Source organism: Hemiscyllium ocellatum, unplaced genomic scaffold (genome assembly GCF_020745735.1).
Source record: "Hemiscyllium ocellatum isolate sHemOce1 unplaced genomic scaffold, sHemOce1.pat.X.cur. scaffold_1458_pat_ctg1, whole genome shotgun sequence".
Lineage (NCBI taxonomy): Eukaryota > Metazoa > Chordata > Chondrichthyes > Orectolobiformes > Hemiscylliidae > Hemiscyllium > Hemiscyllium ocellatum.
In genome coordinates, this window is record NW_026867781.1 from 50,140 (window position 1) to 68,411 (window position 18,272).

At 44.0% G+C, this 18,272-nt stretch overlaps 4 non-coding genes across 4 annotated transcripts; all 4 read right to left on the reverse strand.

Annotated features, from left to right (window-relative positions):
• Positions 1-40: 40 nt before the first annotated feature.
• On the reverse strand, positions 41-122 carry trnal-aag (transfer RNA leucine (anticodon AAG)). The gene has a single exon. It is a non-coding gene; the product is annotated as a tRNA-Leu (tRNA).
• A 2,839-nt stretch (positions 123-2,961) lies between these two features.
• On the reverse strand, positions 2,962-3,043 carry trnal-aag (transfer RNA leucine (anticodon AAG)). Its single transcript has one exon. It is a non-coding gene; the product is annotated as a tRNA-Leu (tRNA).
• A 1,406-nt stretch (positions 3,044-4,449) lies between these two features.
• trnal-aag (transfer RNA leucine (anticodon AAG)) lies at positions 4,450-4,531 on the reverse strand. The gene has a single exon. It is a non-coding gene; the product is annotated as a tRNA-Leu (tRNA).
• Positions 4,532-8,841: 4,310 nt separating this feature from the next.
• On the reverse strand, positions 8,842-8,923 carry trnal-uag (transfer RNA leucine (anticodon UAG)). The gene has a single exon. It is a non-coding gene; the product is annotated as a tRNA-Leu (tRNA).
• Positions 8,924-18,272: the final 9,349 nt, after the last annotated feature.

An 18,272-nucleotide genomic window follows, 5' to 3' on the forward strand; every position in this document is an offset into this window, starting at 1 on the left:
CATTTTAACAAGCTGTGTCGTTGCAACTGAACAGTAGAAATGGCAGTGGTGGTATTCGAACCCACGCCCCTGTTGAGACTGGAGCCTTAATCCAGCGCCTTAGACCGCTCGGCCACACTACCAGCTGCGCTGCAGCCCCATTTTCTTGCATTTCCAATTGAGCTCCTGCATGACAACAGATGGAAAGTCACGTGAAATGGGTTCCATGATCCCTCTCCGACTCGCACGGCTGCTTGGATGTGCCGGCTACAATATCAATTTCGCAACAAATAATGATAGCTCATCAATCCGGATAAAAATCAATGGTAAGCTGAGGCTATCTTCTCAGACTCTTTTCAGCTACAAATGTATCTGTGAGTGCGTGAGCAAACATGTTCGCTTATGATTTGGTCAAATAATCATGAACTGCTTGACATTACTGCAATTTCGATTCTTACTTTGCTAAATGATTTCACCCATTGCTCGAAACAGGACAACTTTCACGTTTACACGGAACATGAAACACACCGGACTACAGGGAAAATGCACAAAGCTGAGCAGGCCGTGTTCCACATCATACCGTGCAGCATAGTTTCAGTCACTGTGTCTGTTTTGCAGAATAAGAGTCCCAAAGAATGTTCTCCAGCCTAAAAGCGGAGGTAGCATTACAATCCGAGAACGACAGATCACAGTGTGAGGATGCTCTGACCTCGGGGCCAGTTCGAGATGCCACTTTCCTTGCCTTTTACCTAAACCGTGCAATTGGCTGCAGGGATGTTCACACCTGGACATGAGCCACATCGATACAACTGAGTTGGAAACCTGCGTGGGAATCGACGAGAAGCGACTCAATAAATCTTGCTAAATTCCATGGTGCTTATTAGAAATGCAGTTTCTGTTCACCTCAATTTAAAAGGCAGTTTTTGAACATAGTAACTGAAATCAAAAGCTAATTATCTCACCCCACCCCCCACTCCGGGAGAGGTGCTAACTGCACTTGATTGCTTTTTGTTCTCGATGTGAAGAGCTCTCACGCCTGAGTCACCTTCACGCCTCTTGTTGCTGAGTGACTCCAAAAGAAGGAGTTTCACCAGAGCTGCAACTGCCTCACTTTCCCAGTCGCTCTCCCCGTTGACATTTTCCTGCTCATCAGTGATTTAAAGAAAACCAAAAGGATGCGATGTTATTCTGCAGCCTCTTTGTCGATTCCTCCGTTTAAATTCCAACATGGCTTAGATCTCGGGGCGCACCTTAATACTAGCTTTGAAAGCACAGGTCCAGAGCTTCCTCTGAGAGTGCAATTTCTTTCATTGCTGTTGCTGATTGAATGAGTCGCTAACGTGCGAACTGCTCCAAAACATGATTCAGGACCTCTGGTGCCAATTCTCGCACTTTGAATAACGACAGACAGCTTCCAAATGAGGCCTTTCAGATACGACTTTGGGGTACATTTGGCAGACAGAATAGTTCAGGAATCCGTGGTGCACTGTGACACCAGCGCATCACCTTCTTCCCTGTCTTTGAACCGGGCCGCCTCAGCAAGGAATGCAAATGCAGTATTGCTCTTCGTGGAAGGATCGGTAAGTACACTCTCCAACTGAATGGCACATGATCAGAAGCAGTTTGTAGAATATCTTTACAATGCTCTGCACAGTAATCAAATGGAAATGCATTGCATTTCACTACGAGAGCAGATTTGTTCAAGCAAATTCGAAGGCAGGTTTGCAGATGGGAAAGCAAGCAGGAAAGCTCCGTTCTTGTCCATGCAAAAGGCTGCAGATGAAGAACAAAACAGTTTCGACCGCGGGAACCTATCTTGCGGAAGGTGAACGTGCTGATCAATATGCTACAGAAACAAGCCCACAGCCGCCCCGCTGCAGCTCAGTGGTATCCGACACTGAAAGTTGAAGACATTCTACCTTTCACCTTTCTGTTTCCAAATGCTCGTTGTTTCGTGGGAGTTGTTTAATTTTGGCTGTGTGGTATGCATGGACGAGATACACCGAAGTATCTGTTTTCACCCGGTGTAGCCCAATAACGTTGTGTTGTTTACACCAGCTTTAAAAGGATAACTTTTTAGCCGAGATGGCCGTCGCAGTCTGTGGCACAATCTTTAGTCTGTTCGACTGCTCACTGGAAAGGTAGTATTGTGAAATACTGCAGAAACGAAGGACTTCCTTACTTTTGCTCCGACTGACCATACTCTGTGAAATTTTCCCAGATTCTCAGTTGAGGAGTTTTTGCAGCTGGAAATTATCTCAGAAAGCCTGTTAATTCGTAATGTATTGAACGAATCGCAAAACAGAAAACATTTGACACGCAACACAAACAAAACTGGCAAACCAAATGCATTTTCAGATACAGTGAGCATGAATGCTAAATGTGAGACACTCCGAGGGCATGAGCCATAAAGTAATCTCACAACTAACATCAGGGCAATTCCAAACTACTCTTTCAATGATACTTGAGCCTCAGTGCACCACCATATCACAGACAATGCTGAAAAGAGAGAAAGAAAGAACATAATAAGAATAGGCCACAAAAAGTGAATTTCACCAATCACAGTCTCGATTAGATTACCTTTCCCTTCCGGTGTCTCCGGGACGGAAACGAAGGAAATTGGAGAAATTCAATAACATATGACATCAAAATTCATCGGAACGATTTTCCCATTCGCCAGAAAGCCAAGTAACGATGAATCGACTCACCGCAGGACTTTGTTTCACAACAGCGATGAAATAGCAGTCTCCATTCGGTTCCAGTAAAATCTCAACATGCTTGGAACATAAAGCAACAGTAGAGCGGTTCTGCAATTTTCCACGCGGGAGGCGAACACGATCAAGACAGCATAGACAATTTGGCACTTTCCCACTACACATTTAATTCCCCGGGAAGCAAATCAAATTTTTTTGTGAACAGAAGTACAGCGGGAATGGAAACGGCATTTTAACCAGCGATGTCGTTGCAACTGAACAGTAGAAATGGCAGTGGTGGGATTCGAACCCACGCCCCTGTCGAGACGGGAGCCTTAATCCAGCGCCTTAGACCGCTCGGCCACACTACCAGCTGCGCTGCAGCGCCATTTTCTTGCATTTCCAATTGAGCTCCTGCATGACAACAGATGGAAAGTCACGTGAAATGGGTTCCATGATCCCTCTCCGACTCGCACGGCTGCTTGGATGTGCCGGCTACAATATCAATTTCGCAACAAATAATGATAGCTCATCAATCCGGATAAAAATCAATGGTAATCTGAGGCTATCTTCTCAGACTCTTTTCAGCTACAAATGTATCTGTGAGTGCGTGAGCAAACATGTTCGCTTATGATTTGGTCAAATAACCATGAACTGCTTGACATTACTGCAATTTCGATTCTTACTTTGCTAAATGATTTCACCCATTGCTCGAAACAGTACAACTTTCACGTTTACACGGAACATGAAACACACCGGACAAGAGATATTGAGCCTCAGTGCACCACCATATCACAGACAATGCTGAAAAGAGAGAAAGAAAGAACATAACACGTTGTGTTGCTTACACCAGCTTTAAAAGGATAGCTTTTTAGCAGAAATGGCCGTCGCAGTCTGTGGCACAATCTTTAGTCTGTTCGACTGCTCACTGGAAAGGTAGTATTGTGAAACACTGCAGAAACGAAGGACTTCCTTACTTTTGCTCCGACTGACCATACTCTGTGAAATTTTCCCAGATTCTCAGTTGAGGAGTTTTTGCAGCTGGAAATTATCTCAGAAAGCCTGTTAATTCGTAATGTATTGAACGAATCGCAAAACAGAAAACATTTGACACGCAACACAAACAAAACTGGCAAACCAAATGCATTTTCAGATACAGTGAGCATGAATGCTAAATGTGAGACACTCCGAGGGCATGAGCCATAAAGTAATCTCACAACTAACATCAGGGCAATTCCAAACTACTCTTTCAATGATACTTGAGCCTCAGTGCACCACCATATCACAGACAATGCTGAAAAGAGAGAAAGAAAGAACATAATAAGAATAGGCCACAAAAAGTGAATTTCACCAATCACAGTCTCGATTAGATTACCTTTCCCTTCCGGTGTCTCCGGGACGGAAACGAAGGAAATTGGAGAAATTCAATAACATATGACAACAAAATTCATCGGAACGATTTTCCCATTCGCCAGAAAGCCAAGTAACGATGAATCGACTCACCGCAGGACTTTGTTTCACAACAGCGATGAAATAGCAGTCTCCATTCGGTTCCAGTAAAATCTCAACATGCTTGGAACATAAAGCAACAGTAGAGCTGTTCTGCAATTTTCCACGCGGGAAGCGAACACGATCAAGACAGCATAGACAATTTGGCACTTTCCCACTACACATTTAATTCCCCGGGAAGCAAATCAAATTTTTTTGTGAACAGAAGTACAGCGGGAATGGAAACGGCATTTTAACAAGCTGTGTCGTTGCAACTGAACAGTAGAAATGGCAGTGGTGGGATTCGAACCCACGCCCCTGTCGAGACTGGAGCCTTAATCCAGCGCCTTAGACCGCTCGGCCACACTACCAGCTGCGCTGCAGCGCCATTTTCTTGCATTTCCAATTGAGCTCCTGCATGACAACAGATGGAAAGTCACGTGAAATGGGTTCCATGATCCCTCTCCGACTCGCACGGCTGCTTGGATGTGCCGGCTACAATATCAATTTCGCAACAAATAATGATAGCTCATCAATCCGGATAAAAATCAATGGTAAGCTGAGGCTATCTTCTCAGACTCTTTTCAGCTACAAATGTATCTGTGAGTGCGTGAGCAAACATGTTCGCTTATGATTTGGTCAAATAACCATGAACTGCTTGACATTACTGCAATTTCGATTCTTACTTTGCTAAATGATTTCACCCATTGCACGAAACAGGACAACTTTCACGTTTACACGGAACATGAAACACACCGGACAAGAGATATTGAGCCTCAGTGCACCACCATATCACAGACAATGCTGAAAAGAGAGAAAGAAAGAACATAACACGTTGTGTTGCTTACACCAGCTTTAAAAGGATAGCTTTTTAGCCGAAATGGCCGTCGCAGTCTGTGGCACAATCTTTAGTCTGTTCGACTGCTCACTGGAAAGGTAGTATTGTGAAACACTGCAGAAACGAAGGACTTCCTTACTTTTGCTCCGACTGACCATACTCTGTGAAATTTTCCCAGATTCTCAGTTGAGGAGTTTTTGCAGCTGGAAATTATCTCAGAAAGCCTGTTAATTCGTAATGTATTGAACGAATCGCAAAACAGAAAACATTTGACACGCAACACAAACAAAACTGGCAAACCAAATGCATTTTCAGATACAGTGAGCATGAATGCTAAATGTGAGACACTCCGAGGGCATGAGCCATAAAGTAATCTCACAACTAACATCAGGGCAATTCCAAACTACTCTTTCAATGATACTTGAGCCTCAGTGCACCACCATATCACAGACAATGCTGAAAAGAGAGAAAGAAAGAACATAATAAGAATAGGCCACAAAAAGTGAATTTCACCAATCACAGTCTCGATTAGATTACCTTTCCCTTCCGGTGTCTCCGGGACGGAAACGAAGGAAATTGGAGAAATTCAATAACATATGACATCAAAATTCATCGGAACGATTTTCCCATTCGCCAGAAAGCCAAGTAACGATGAATCGACTCACCGCAGGACTTTGTTTCACAACAGCGATGAAATAGCAGTCTCCATTCGGTTCCAGTAAAATCTCAACATGCTTGGAACATAAAGCAACAGTAGAGCTGTTCTGAAATTTTCCACGCGGGAGGCGAACACGATCAAGACAGCATAGACAATTTGGCACTTTCCCACTACACGTTTAATTCCCCGGGAAGCAAATCAAATTTTTATGTGAACAGAAGTACAGCGGGAATGGAAACGGCATTTTAACAAGCTGTGTCGCTGCAACTGAACAGTAGAAATGGCAGTGGTGGGATTCGAACCCACGCCCCTGTTGAGACTGGGGCCTTAATCCAGCGCCTTAGACCGCTCGGCCACAGTACCAGCTGCGCTGCTGCCCCATTTTCTTGCATTTCCAATTGAGCTCCTGCATGACAACAGATGGAAAGTCACGTGAAATGGGTTCCATGATCCCTCTCCGACTCGCACGGCTGCTTGGATGTGCCGCAACAAATAATGATAGCTCATCAATCCGGATAAAAATCAATGGTAAGCTGAGGCTATCTTCTCAGACTCTTTTCAGCTACAAATGTATCTGTGAGTGCGTGAGCAAACATGTTCGCTTATGATTTGGTCAAATAACCTTGAACTGCTTGACATTACTGCAATTTCGATTCTTACTTTGCTAAATGATTTCACCCATTGCTCGAAACAGGACAACTTTCACGTTTACACGGAACATGAAACACACCGGACTACAGGGAAAATGCACAAAGCTGAGCAGGCCGTGTTCCACATCATACGGTGCAGCATAGTTTCAGTCACTGTGTCTGTTTTGCAGAATAAGAGTCCCAAAGAATGTTCTCCAGCCTAAAATCGGAGGTAGCATTACAATCCGAGAACGACAGATCACAGTGTGAGGATGCTCTGACCTCGGGGCCAGTTCGAGATGCCACTTTCCTTGCCTTTTACCTAAACCGTGCAATTGGCTGCAGGGATGTTCACACCTGGACATGAGCCACATCGATACAACTGAGTTGGAAACCTGCGTGGGAATCGACGAGAAGCGACTCAATAAATCTTGCTAAATTCCATGGTGCTTATTAGAAATGCAGTTTCTGTTCACCTCAATTTAAAAGGCAGTTTTTGAACATAGTAATTGAAATCAAAAGCTAATTATCTCACCCCACACCCCACTCCGGGAGAGGTGCTAACTGCACTTGATTGCTTTTTGTTCTCGATGTGAAGAGCTCTCACGCCTGAGTCACCTTCACGCCTCTTGTTGCTGAGTGACTCCAAAAGAAGGAGTTTCACCAGAGCTGCAACTGCCTCACTTTCCCAGTCGCTCTCCCCGTTGACATTTTCCTGCTCATCAGTGATTTAAAGAAAAGCAAAAGGATGCGATGTTATTCTGCAGCCTCTTTGTCGATTCCTCCGTTTAAATTCCAACATGGCTTAGATCTCGGGGCGCACCTTAATACTAGCTTTGAAAGCACAGGTCCAGAGCTTCCTCTGAGAGTGCAATTTCTTTCATTGCTGTTGCTGATTGAATGAGTCGCTAACGTGCGAACTGCTCCAAAACATGATTCAGGACCTCTGGTGCCAATTCTCGCACTTTGAATAACGACAGACAGCTTCCAAATGAGGCCTTTCAGATACGACTTTGGGGTACATTTGGCAGACAGAATAGTTCAGGAATCCGTGGTGCACTGTGACACCAGCGCATCACCTTCTTCCCTGTCTTTGAACCGGGCCGCCTCAGCAAGGAATGCAAATGCAGTATTGCTCTTCGTGGAAGGATCGGTAACTACACTCTCCAACTGAATGGCACATGATCAGAAGCAGTTTGTAGAATATCTTTACAATGCTCTGCACAGTAATCAAATGGAAATGCATTGCATTTCACTACGAGAGCAGATTTGTTCAAGCAAATTCGAAGGCAGGTTTGCAGATGGGAAAGCAAGCAGGAAAGCTCCGTTCTTGTCCATGTAAAAGGTTGCAGATGAAGAACAAAACAGTTTCGACCGCGGGAACCTATCTTGCGGAAGGTGAACGTGCTGATCACTATGCTACAGAAACAAGCCCACAGCCGCCCCTGCTGCAGCTCAGTGGTATCCGACACTGAAAGTTGAAGACATTCTACCTTTCACCTTTCTGTTTCCAAATGCTCGTTGTTTCATGGGAGTTGTTTAATTTTGGCTGTGTGGTATGCATGGACGAGATACACCGAAGTATCTGTGTTCACCCGGTGTAGCCCAATAACGTTGTGTTGCTTACACCAGCTTTAAAAGGATAGCTTTTTAGCCGAGATGGCCGTCGCAGTCTGTGGCACAATCTTTAGTCTGTTCGACTGCTCACTGGAAAGGTAGTATTGTGAAACACTGCAGAAACGAAGGACTTCCTTACTTTTGCTCCGACTGACCATACTCTGTGAAATTTCCCCAGATTCTCAGTTGAGGAGTTTTTGCAGCTGGAAATTATCTCAGAAAGCCTGTTAATTCGTAATGTATTGAACGAATCGCAAAACAGAAAACATTTGACACGCAACACAAACAAAACTGGCAAACCAAATGCATTTTCAGATACAGTGAGCATGAATGCTAAATGTGAGACACTCCGAGGGCATGAGCCATAAAGTAATCTCACAACTAACATCAGGGCAATTCCAAACTACTCTTTCAATGATACTTGAGCCTCAGTGCACCACCATATCACAGACAATGCTGAAAAGAGAGAAAGAAAGAAAATAATAAGAATAGGCCACAAAAAGTGAATTTCACCAATCACAGTCTCGATTAGATTACCTTTCCCTTCCGGTGTCTCCGGGACGGAAACGAAGGAAATTGGAGAAATTCAATAACATATGACATCAAAATTCATCGGAACGATTTTCCCATTCGCCAGAAAGCCAAGTAACGATGAATCGACTCACCGCAGGACTTTGTTTCACAACAGCGATGAAATAGCAGTCTCCATTCGGTTCCAGTAAAATCTCAACATGCTTGGAACATAAAGCAACAGTAGAGCGGTTCTGCAATTTTCCACGCGGGAGGCGAACACGATCAAGACAGCATAGACAATTTGGCACTTTCCCACTACACATTTAATTCCCCGGGAAGCAAATCAAATTCTTTTGTGAACAGAAGTACAGCGGGAATGGAAACGGCATTTTAATAAGCTGCGTCGTTGCAACTGAACAGTAGAAATGGCAGTGGTGGGATTCGAACCCACGCCCCTCTCGAGACTGGAGCCTAAATCCAGCGCCTTAGACCGCTCGGCCACACTACCAACCGTTCGCGTCCTCCATTTTCTTTCACTTCCAATTGAGCTCTTGCATAACAACAGGTGGAAAGTCAAGTGAAAAGGGTTCCATGATCCCTCTCGGACTCGCACTGCTGCGTGGATGTCCCCGGCTACAATATCAATTTCGCAGCAGATAATGATAGCCCATCAATCCGGATAAAAATCAATGGTAAGCTGAGGCTATCTTCTCAGACTCTTTTCAGCTACAAATGCATCTGTGAGTGCGTGAGCATACATGTTCGCTTATGATTTGGTCAAATAACCATGAACTGCTTGACATTACTGCAATTTCGTTTCTTACTTTGCTAAATGATTTCACCCATTGCTCGAAACAGGACAAGTTTCATGTTTACACAGAACATGAAACACACCGGACTACAGGGAAAATGCACAAAGCTGAGCAGGCCACGTTCCACATCATACCGTGCAGCATAGTTTCAGTCACTGTGTCTGTTTTGCAGAATAAGAGTCCCAAAGAATGTTCTCCACCCTAACACCGGAGGTAGCATTACAATCCGAGAACGACCGATCATATTGTGAGGATGCTCTGACCTCGGGGCCAGTTCGAGATGCCACTTTCCTTGCCTTTTATGCAATTGGCTGCAGGGATGTTCACACCTGGACATGAGCCACATCGACACCAACTGAGTTGGAAACCTGCGTGGGAATCGACGAGAAGCGACTCACAAAATCTTGCTAAATTCCATGGTGCTTATTAGAAATGCAGTTTCTGTTCACCTCAATTTAAAAGGCAGTTTCTGAACAGAGGAACTGAAGTCAAAAGGTAATTATCTCACCCAACCCCCACTCCGGGAGAGGTGCTAACTGCACTTGATTGCTTTTTGTTCTCGATGTGAAGAGCTCTCACGCCTGAGTCAGCTTCACGCCTCTTGTTGCTGAGTGACTCACAAAGAAGGAGTTTCACTAGAGCTGCAACTGCCTCACTTTCCCACTCACTTATCTTTCACCTTTCTGTTTCCAACAGCTCATTGTTGTCCAGGGTAATTGACATTTTGAAAAAGTTAAAACAAATGACAGTTGAAATTGGTGACAAAATAGAGCCAAGGATGTCGTCAATGTTTGGTCTATAGGGTGAGGTGGAAAAGGCTGGACATCTTTCCCGAGAGCGTAACGGCTGCGACATCATTTTATGGAAGATTTGTAAACTGAGTATTTTCCTGTTTTACCCAAGCTGGGGTGAGTTGAAAACTCGAGAGCATAGGTTTACGGTGAGTGGTCTGAAATTGACAAAGGACCTGAGGCACATTTCCCACACACAAGGTTGTGCGTGTATGAAATGAGCTACCAGCGGGAGTGGAGTAGGCTATTGCACTTAAAAAAATTGCAATGGTAATCGAATGAGTTTCTGGATAGGATGGGTTTAGAGGGATTGAGGCCAAATGCTGGGGAACGGGACTTGTTTAATTTTGGTTATATGGCGAGCATGGATGAGATACACTGAAGTATCTGTTTCCACGCGGTGTTCCCCAATAACATTGTGTTGCTTACACCGGTTTTAAAGAATTACCATCATCGCAGCAGGGACACTTGGCAATGTTGGTTGGTTTTTTGATTGAAAGTCTTTGTCCAGCGGGTGTGCCACAGGGATCTGTGCATTATGGGCATTAATTGCTCGGATGTGAATGCAGAAGGTATCATTATTGGTTTGCAAATGACAGGAAAGGTGAGGGTGTTGTCCACAGTGTGAGGATGGTCTCAGGCTACAGTCTGAAGGTTGAGTCTGAGACAGAATTTCAAGAGAGTAATTTCAATTAATAAGCAGGCAAGAGCACAGCAGGCATTAAGGGAAAACTATCAATTAAACTGCATTACCTCAATGTAAAAGACTTGAAAAGTAAGGCAGATGAACACTCGGTTGGATGGGATCATGGGAATGGTAAATCACAGGAGTTACAGAAACACAACTGAGTGAGGGCCTCGACAGGTAGCTCAAAGTTCCACGGCACAGATGCTATAGGAAGGATAGAATGGGAAGCAAGAGAGGAGGGGAATTGGTGATTTTGATCAGTGAAAACATCACTGCAACACTTAGAGAGCATATTCCTCGAGAACTGCCAGCGAAGCTTTATTCATGCAACTGAGAAATATGGCTGGATGATCAGTTTGATATGACGGTAGTACAGGTCCGCAGTAGTCAGCGGGAAATTGAACAGCAAATACGTCGGAGATCTCAGATATCTGTAAGAATGATAGGGTGGTAATGGTCGGGGATTTTAACTTTCTCAACCTCGACTTCCTGCAGCAAGGTAGGGTTGCGCACCTCGATATTTGCTGTGGGGAAAAAGGGGAATCCAGGAGAAAACAGTACAAGGAGCGCACTGTCACAGCAATGCCCCACCCACCCCCTTTCCACGGTCACCTTCTGCCCCAAGTGCAACAGAGTCTGTGGAAGGTCCAATTGGTCTGTACACCCACCAACAGATTCCCCTGAGAATGGGAGAGAATCAGCCTTGTCTGTGACCCATTACCAATGAGATGGTGAGATAGGAAGATTGAATCCATTCACTATTATCCCAGTGCATTTGTTACAAATTCCAATAATTCCCTGTTAATGCAGTGTCTAAAACTGGAATGCTTATAAGGGGCCCTGAACACCTGTCCGTCCAGTCCTATGTTCTGATCCTTATTACCCAGAATTTGGTCTCCGACTGTTTGATAATCTGAAGCCACATATTGTCTTAGCCATCTATTGCAATCTCTAATGGTGAGAGTTCCCCGTTCTGCTTTCCATTCTGCCTGACCTTCCACAATGTTGTGTCCTGTGAATATTAATACCTCACCTTTTTGTTCACCTTGTGACCGTGTCTCCGTGATGGTGATTAGATAGAAATCACAAGTCACACGAGCAAATCCCTTATTGCAAATGCTTCATGCACTCAAATTAAGAAGCATTAATTTACTTTAAAAATCACAATTTCCTGTTACAAACTTATCTGTTGATGTACAATTTTACTTAAACTCAGTGTCTTCCTGTTTCTTTCTGTTTCTCCTCAGTCACATCCCCAAGTTTCAATATTTCAACATTTCTCTATGGAATTGGGAATTTCCTTTCAGCTGAGCCCTGTCCCTCCTTTTCTGTGTCAGTTTAAAGCACTCTACATAATCCCGGTCATATGATTGACCAGGTCCCAGCGCTGTACCATCCCTGTAAAATAGCTGACTCCGCTCTGAGTACTGGTAGCAGTGCTCACTGCAGCAGAACCACTTCTTTTGACACCATGGTTTCATCCTGATACCTTCCTGCGCTCTAATGATATCACTCATTAACTCTCCATGTGGTATGCCTCAATGTCTAACTGCTGCCTCTGTCAATGCCTTTCGCTTTTACAGCTGGTCTAAGATCCTGAGATAACAGAATTCTTCACTCCAGAGAGAGGAGGCAGCAGAAGTCTGGGACGGAGACTGGCTTTCTCTAGATCTCTGTTGGACTCAGTGCTCCTCTACATGAGTAATCCTCACTGCATCATTCTAATTACCCATTCTGTCTGTTTCTCTGTCTCCTGCAGATACTCAGGATATTCCAACTCCTGTCTCATCCATCACCACATTGAAGATGGTTGGTCAGCCAGAGAGAGATCGAGAGGCAGGTCTAAAGCCTTTAGTAAATTCTGCAACCAGTAAAGTCACTCACAGTAAACAGCACAGGGAGAAGTTAGTGGCTTCTAACTTTCGACCCGGAAGACAACACTCAGATATAATGCTGTTCACTACAAATCTTTCTACCTTTCACATCCTCCCCTTATGACTACAATAGTCATTTCCATTACCTTCATGTGCTGCCCTAATTCTGTCTGTGACTCTCACCATGTCCCACCCCCACAGCCCACCATTTTTCTGAATATCCTCCTTCAAACGCTCCCTATCTATGTCACCTGTTCCAGCCTCGACAATTCTCCTTATCATTGGAAAAAACCTTCCATTCAAAGCTGATCAAATATCCTCTAACTCTCCTGATCGATCTAACTACTTTTAGTTGTGAAACTCTCATTATCTCTGCAAAGTACTATCCAATAGGATTTAAAGCCCTCCCTGCCGTTGCATGGTCCTCCCATCCATACAACAGTCCCTGTCTTTGTAACATTGTCCTGCATCTTTCAACCTCCTGTTTGCTGAATCCTCTTCAGCCACTGCAATTTCTCTATTTCTGTCACTTTCCCCTCCTCTTCGAAACCGCCATCTGTCTGATACCATGCAGTCTCTGCAGCCCTCCCTATTTCTAATCACCAACTGCCTCTACAACCCTCCCTACATCCTTTCCCACTTCCTGCCCCTTCAGCACCTTATATAAATGCAAACACCCCATTTGCCAAGGCTACTCCAGGTCCGACAATATCTGTCAGAATCTGAAGTCCACACTCACTCTAACCTGCAATTCTCTCTCTAATCCATTAACATCTGCAGCCACCACTGCTGTGTGTACTTTTCTTCAGTCCTGCAGTCCCATTAAGCTTTACAAGCTTGCATTAACTAAAGCCTGTGTATCTTAGTAATGTCCTAAAAACTTTCATGTCTCTGTAAACTGCTCCAAATTATCCACTATCTCCATAAACATCTACAGTTCATAAAGCTGTCCCCTTCTGTATAACCTCTTCCAGTCCTGTCAACAGCCCCAATCTATGGTGCCCCTTTAATGTTCCCTTGTTGTGTAATCACTTTAAGACCCTGACGAATTCCTGATCTTATCACCAACTGCAATCTTTGTGACTGTCCAGTTCCAATAAGACTCACTTTCAGTGCCAACTCATCCAGTCTCTACATCCATCTATAATCTCCTTATCCTTCTCCAATTCTTTGATGCTAATTAAATTAAATTTCACCATCTTTCCCTCCACCCTCCCGACCACAGGAAACTCTTTCAGCTTGTGCAACACTCCCCATCTGTGTATCTGTCTCCAACCCAGCAACCTGGCATTCTCCCTTGCCTTTCTATCTATGTCGTCTCCAGGACCTAGAGGCCCTCTTGTATCTGTAAGCATCTTCAGTCATTACAACCTGCCATATCTCTGTTAGTATACACGGTTCTCTTCTCCCTGAAACACCCCCTGTCTCTACCTCTCAGTCTGCCTGCCTCTCCCTACATCCATACCTATCCCTATCTCCAGAATGGAATCCAACTCCCTCTATCACTGTAAATTTCTCCAATCACCAAACACCTTTGTCCCATTGACATTCTTGACCAGATGTAACTTTGTTTAACTCTAGCATCCTCGAGCCCCTGTAAGCCTCCCTAAATCTGTAACCTCTTCTCATCTGTTCAGCCCCCCAGTACTGAGGAATGACTCTCTGCATTCGCCATAAGGCAGATGGAATGACAGTGAACAGACGTAACGGAACCGTCATTCCGGAGATGTAGCTGCAGAATGACCATTGCTGGGAAGGGAATATTGAAGGGTTTTTGGGATCTCGGCAGGCTAGGCAAAAAGCCAGCAAGTTGTGAAGAAAGAATGAGATTAATGCATTAATGAGACAGTCATGTGGATCTGAAGATCAAATGTTGGAATCTATTTGAATGGAGCTGAGAATAAACAAGCAGCAGCAGCCCTTATCAGAAATTCTTTTATAGGCACCAGGCACTGATGGTAATATCAATATGGTTACGGTCAGGTTACTGAATATACTTGTAGCAAGGGCAGTACAGTAACTGTGTGACAGTGGTCTCCATCCCGACTAGATATCAGGGCTGTATCGGATAGAATCCAGGATTACACATGAGATGTTTTTCTATAAGATCATATCAAGGAGCCAGCCACAAAATTGTCTATTGTAGATTAAATGCAGTGTAATTATAAATATCTCATAATCTCATTATAAAGGAGTTTTGTGAGCAGTGACCCACGATGTTATAATGTAGATATGGTGTCTGAGTTAAGACCATGAGATGTACGAGTGTGGGCGGTCCTCTAAGCAGAAATGTGTGTGAAGTTTTGAAGTGGCTTTTACACAGAAACATGAACAGGCAGAGAATAGAGGGATATGGATCATGTGCAGGCAGGTGGTATATGTCGAGAACAGCACCATGGACAAACACAGCCATGGTGGGCCGAAGGGTCTATAGCTGTGCAGTACTGTTCTATTTTCTAACTTCCCAGCATCTACCATGTCAACGCCCTTCAGAATCTTGGAAGTTACATTCAATTCCTGTCTCATTTTTCTAAACATCAATGGGTTCACCCTCAATCACCTTCACCTCTTCCCATTTGAAAGTTCATCCATTCTCAGGATTAGCCGAGTTACCCTTCTGTGGCCTGCCTCCATTGGAAGAATATCTTTCCTTCGGGCACTCATGCCGTTCATAATATTGTAGGTGTGGTCTGACTCGTATCTTGTATAGTTTTTGCAAGACAACATTCCCTTTGAAATAAGTGGCAACATTGGATTTGCCTTCTCTAATACCTGCTGAGCCTGGGAACTACCTTTTTCAGATTGACAAACAAGAACTCCGTCAACCCCTTCTGCTGTCAGTCTGAAACCAAATCGTGTTAGCCTGACAGCATGCTGATATACGTTAGAAAGGATGTGTGAATAAACAATAATTGGACCCTTAGAAAAACATTTTGTAAAATAAAATGTGTTTTTGAACCAGTTGGACTTTATTTGTTGGTGTAAATAGAAATGGCAGAATAGATAAGGGTGTAGGTAGCCGTGTTGTTATGAGGGATACGTTCTATGTGAATTTTCAGAAGCCTTGATGTAAGTTTCAGTAAGGGCTGAGGGGTAACTTGTTCAAGGATAGTGCCCATTAAATATAAATAAGATCTTCTATGTGTAGAAACAGAGGATTTGGATGTGATATTAACCAAAATAAATCTTGTGGAGAAAGACATGAAAGCTCAGGAACTTTGGGAAATAATAGTGATGCCTTGGAAAGAATCATCAACAGAGAATATAAAGTGCTGGAATCTTAAAACAAATAAAGGTAGATCCATCCTCAGTAGCTCATTAGGTCGAACCTAGATTTTTTTTGTGGGAGGCGAGGGAAGAGATTGTAGTGTCCTTAAAAGATAGTTATATTTTCAACAGACACAGTGAGGTGTCGGAAGACTGCAGGGCGGCTAATACTGTTTCATCACTTAAAGGTTGCAGAGAAAAGCCAGGAAATTAAAGCACCGTGAGCCCAACGATGGGGAACTTGTTGGAGGAGATTCTGATAGAAAGGAGCGACGCATATTTAGAAGGCAAGGGTTGATTCAAGATGGTCAGCATGGCTTTGTGAGTGGGAAACCGTGTTTCACAAACCGGAGTGGCTCTTTGAGGAGGTGGCCAAAGATGGATCAAGGCAGAGCAGTGAACATTGTCCAAATGGTCTTTAGTGACATATTTAACACTGTTCGAAGGGATGTAGACTATCTAGTCAAGAGGAACAAGGAAGCTTATTTAAGGTTGACGAAGCAAGGACAGACAGGGCTTTGTAGAGTTATGTGGAGAAACATGGTGGCTCATAGGTCCAGAGACCCGATTTTGATTCCAGCCTCAGGTAACTGTCTGTCTGGAGTTTGCACATTCTCCCCATGTCTGTGTGGATTTCCTCCAGGTGCTCCGGTTTCCACCCACAGTGCAAAGATGTGCAGGTTGGGTGACTCAGCCATGGTAAATTACCCATAGTGTTCACGAATGTGTAGGTTTGGTGCATTAGTCAGGGAAAATGGGGAGTAATGGGGTGGGGGAATATTTCTGAGTGGGATACGCTTTAGAGTAAGTGTATAGAATTGTTGGGCCAAATGGCCTGTTTCCACACTGTAGGGATTCTTTGAAGGTAGCTAGAAAGGAACTACGAATTGACTTAGGACAGCTACAAGGGGGCATTACAAAACATTAAGCAAGGATTAAGGAAAACACTAAGGCATTCTCCACTTATGTGAGGAATAAGAGGATGGCCAGATTGAGTGTAGGGCCGGTCAGGGATAGTGGAGGGAACTTGTGTCTGGAGGCAGAGGAGATAGGGAAGGTCCTTAATGAATACTATGCCTCAGTAGCCACGACTGTGAGGGACCTTGTTGTTTGTGAGAACAGCGTGAAAAGAACTAATGTATGTCAACAGGTTGATGTAAAGAATGCGTATTTGCTGAGAATTATGTAAGGATAGATAAATCCTCTGGGCCAGACGGGATGTTTCCAAAGTTACTGCCGCAAGCGAGGGAAGAGATTTTTGTGCCGTTTGTGAGTACCATTCCACTTCCTGTCCACTGGTGTCGTACCAGAAGATTGGAGGATGGCAAATGTTATTACCTTGGTTGAGAAAGGCAATATAATTAATCCTGGGAATTACAGACCATTTAGTCTTATGTCTGTGGTGGGCTGATTATTGGACATGCCTCTGAGAGACAGGAATTATAATTCCTTTGAAAACCATAGTTTGATTAGAGATAGTCAGCATGGTTGTGTAAACTTACAAATCTTATTGAATCCTTTGAGAATGTGACAAAACACGTTAATGGTTCATTCAGAAAGTACGGAAGCATGGGTTACAGGGAAACCTGCCATCCTGGACACTGAATTCCTGGCCCATAAAAAACAGAAGGTGATAACAGATCGAAATCACTCAGATGCAGGTCGGTAACCAGTGGTGTTGTGCAGGGATCTGTTTTAGAACCTCTGCTTTTTGTCATTTTTTTTTAGAAAATGACTTGGAAGTGGGTATGGAAGAGTGGGTTAATAAGTTTGTCAATGCCAAGAGGTTGCTGGAGTGGTGTATAGTGTGGAGGGGTGTTATAGGCTGCAACGGGACATTGACAGGATGCAGAGCTGGGCTGAGAAGTGGCAGATGGAGTTCAACCTCGAAAAATGTGAAGTAATTCATTTTGGAAGGTCGAAAACGAATGCAGAATGCAGGGATAAAGGCAGGACATTTGGCAATGTGGAGGAACAGATAGACCTTGGGGTAGACATCTAGAGATCCCACCAAAGTTGCCACAAAAGTTGATAGGAATGTTAAGAAGGAATATGTTGTGTTGGCTTTCATTAGCTTAGTTTTAAAGCTGTGAGGTTATGCTGCACCTCTGTGTAGCCCTGGTTTTACCCCACTTGGAATATTGTGTTCAGTGCTGGTCCCCTCATAACAGGAAGGATGTGGAAGCTTTATAGATGGTAAAGAGGAGATTTACGAGGATGCTGCCTGGACTGGAGTACATGTCTTATGAAGAAAGGTTGAGGGAACGAAGGCTTTTCTCATTGGAGTGAAAAAGGGTGAGGGGGTCTTGGAGGAGTTGAACAAAACAATGAGAGGTACAGAGAGAGTTAATAGTGAGATGTTTTATTTTTCCCCGTGGCAGAAAATGGCTATCACAAGATGGTAGAATTTTAAGTGAATTGAGGA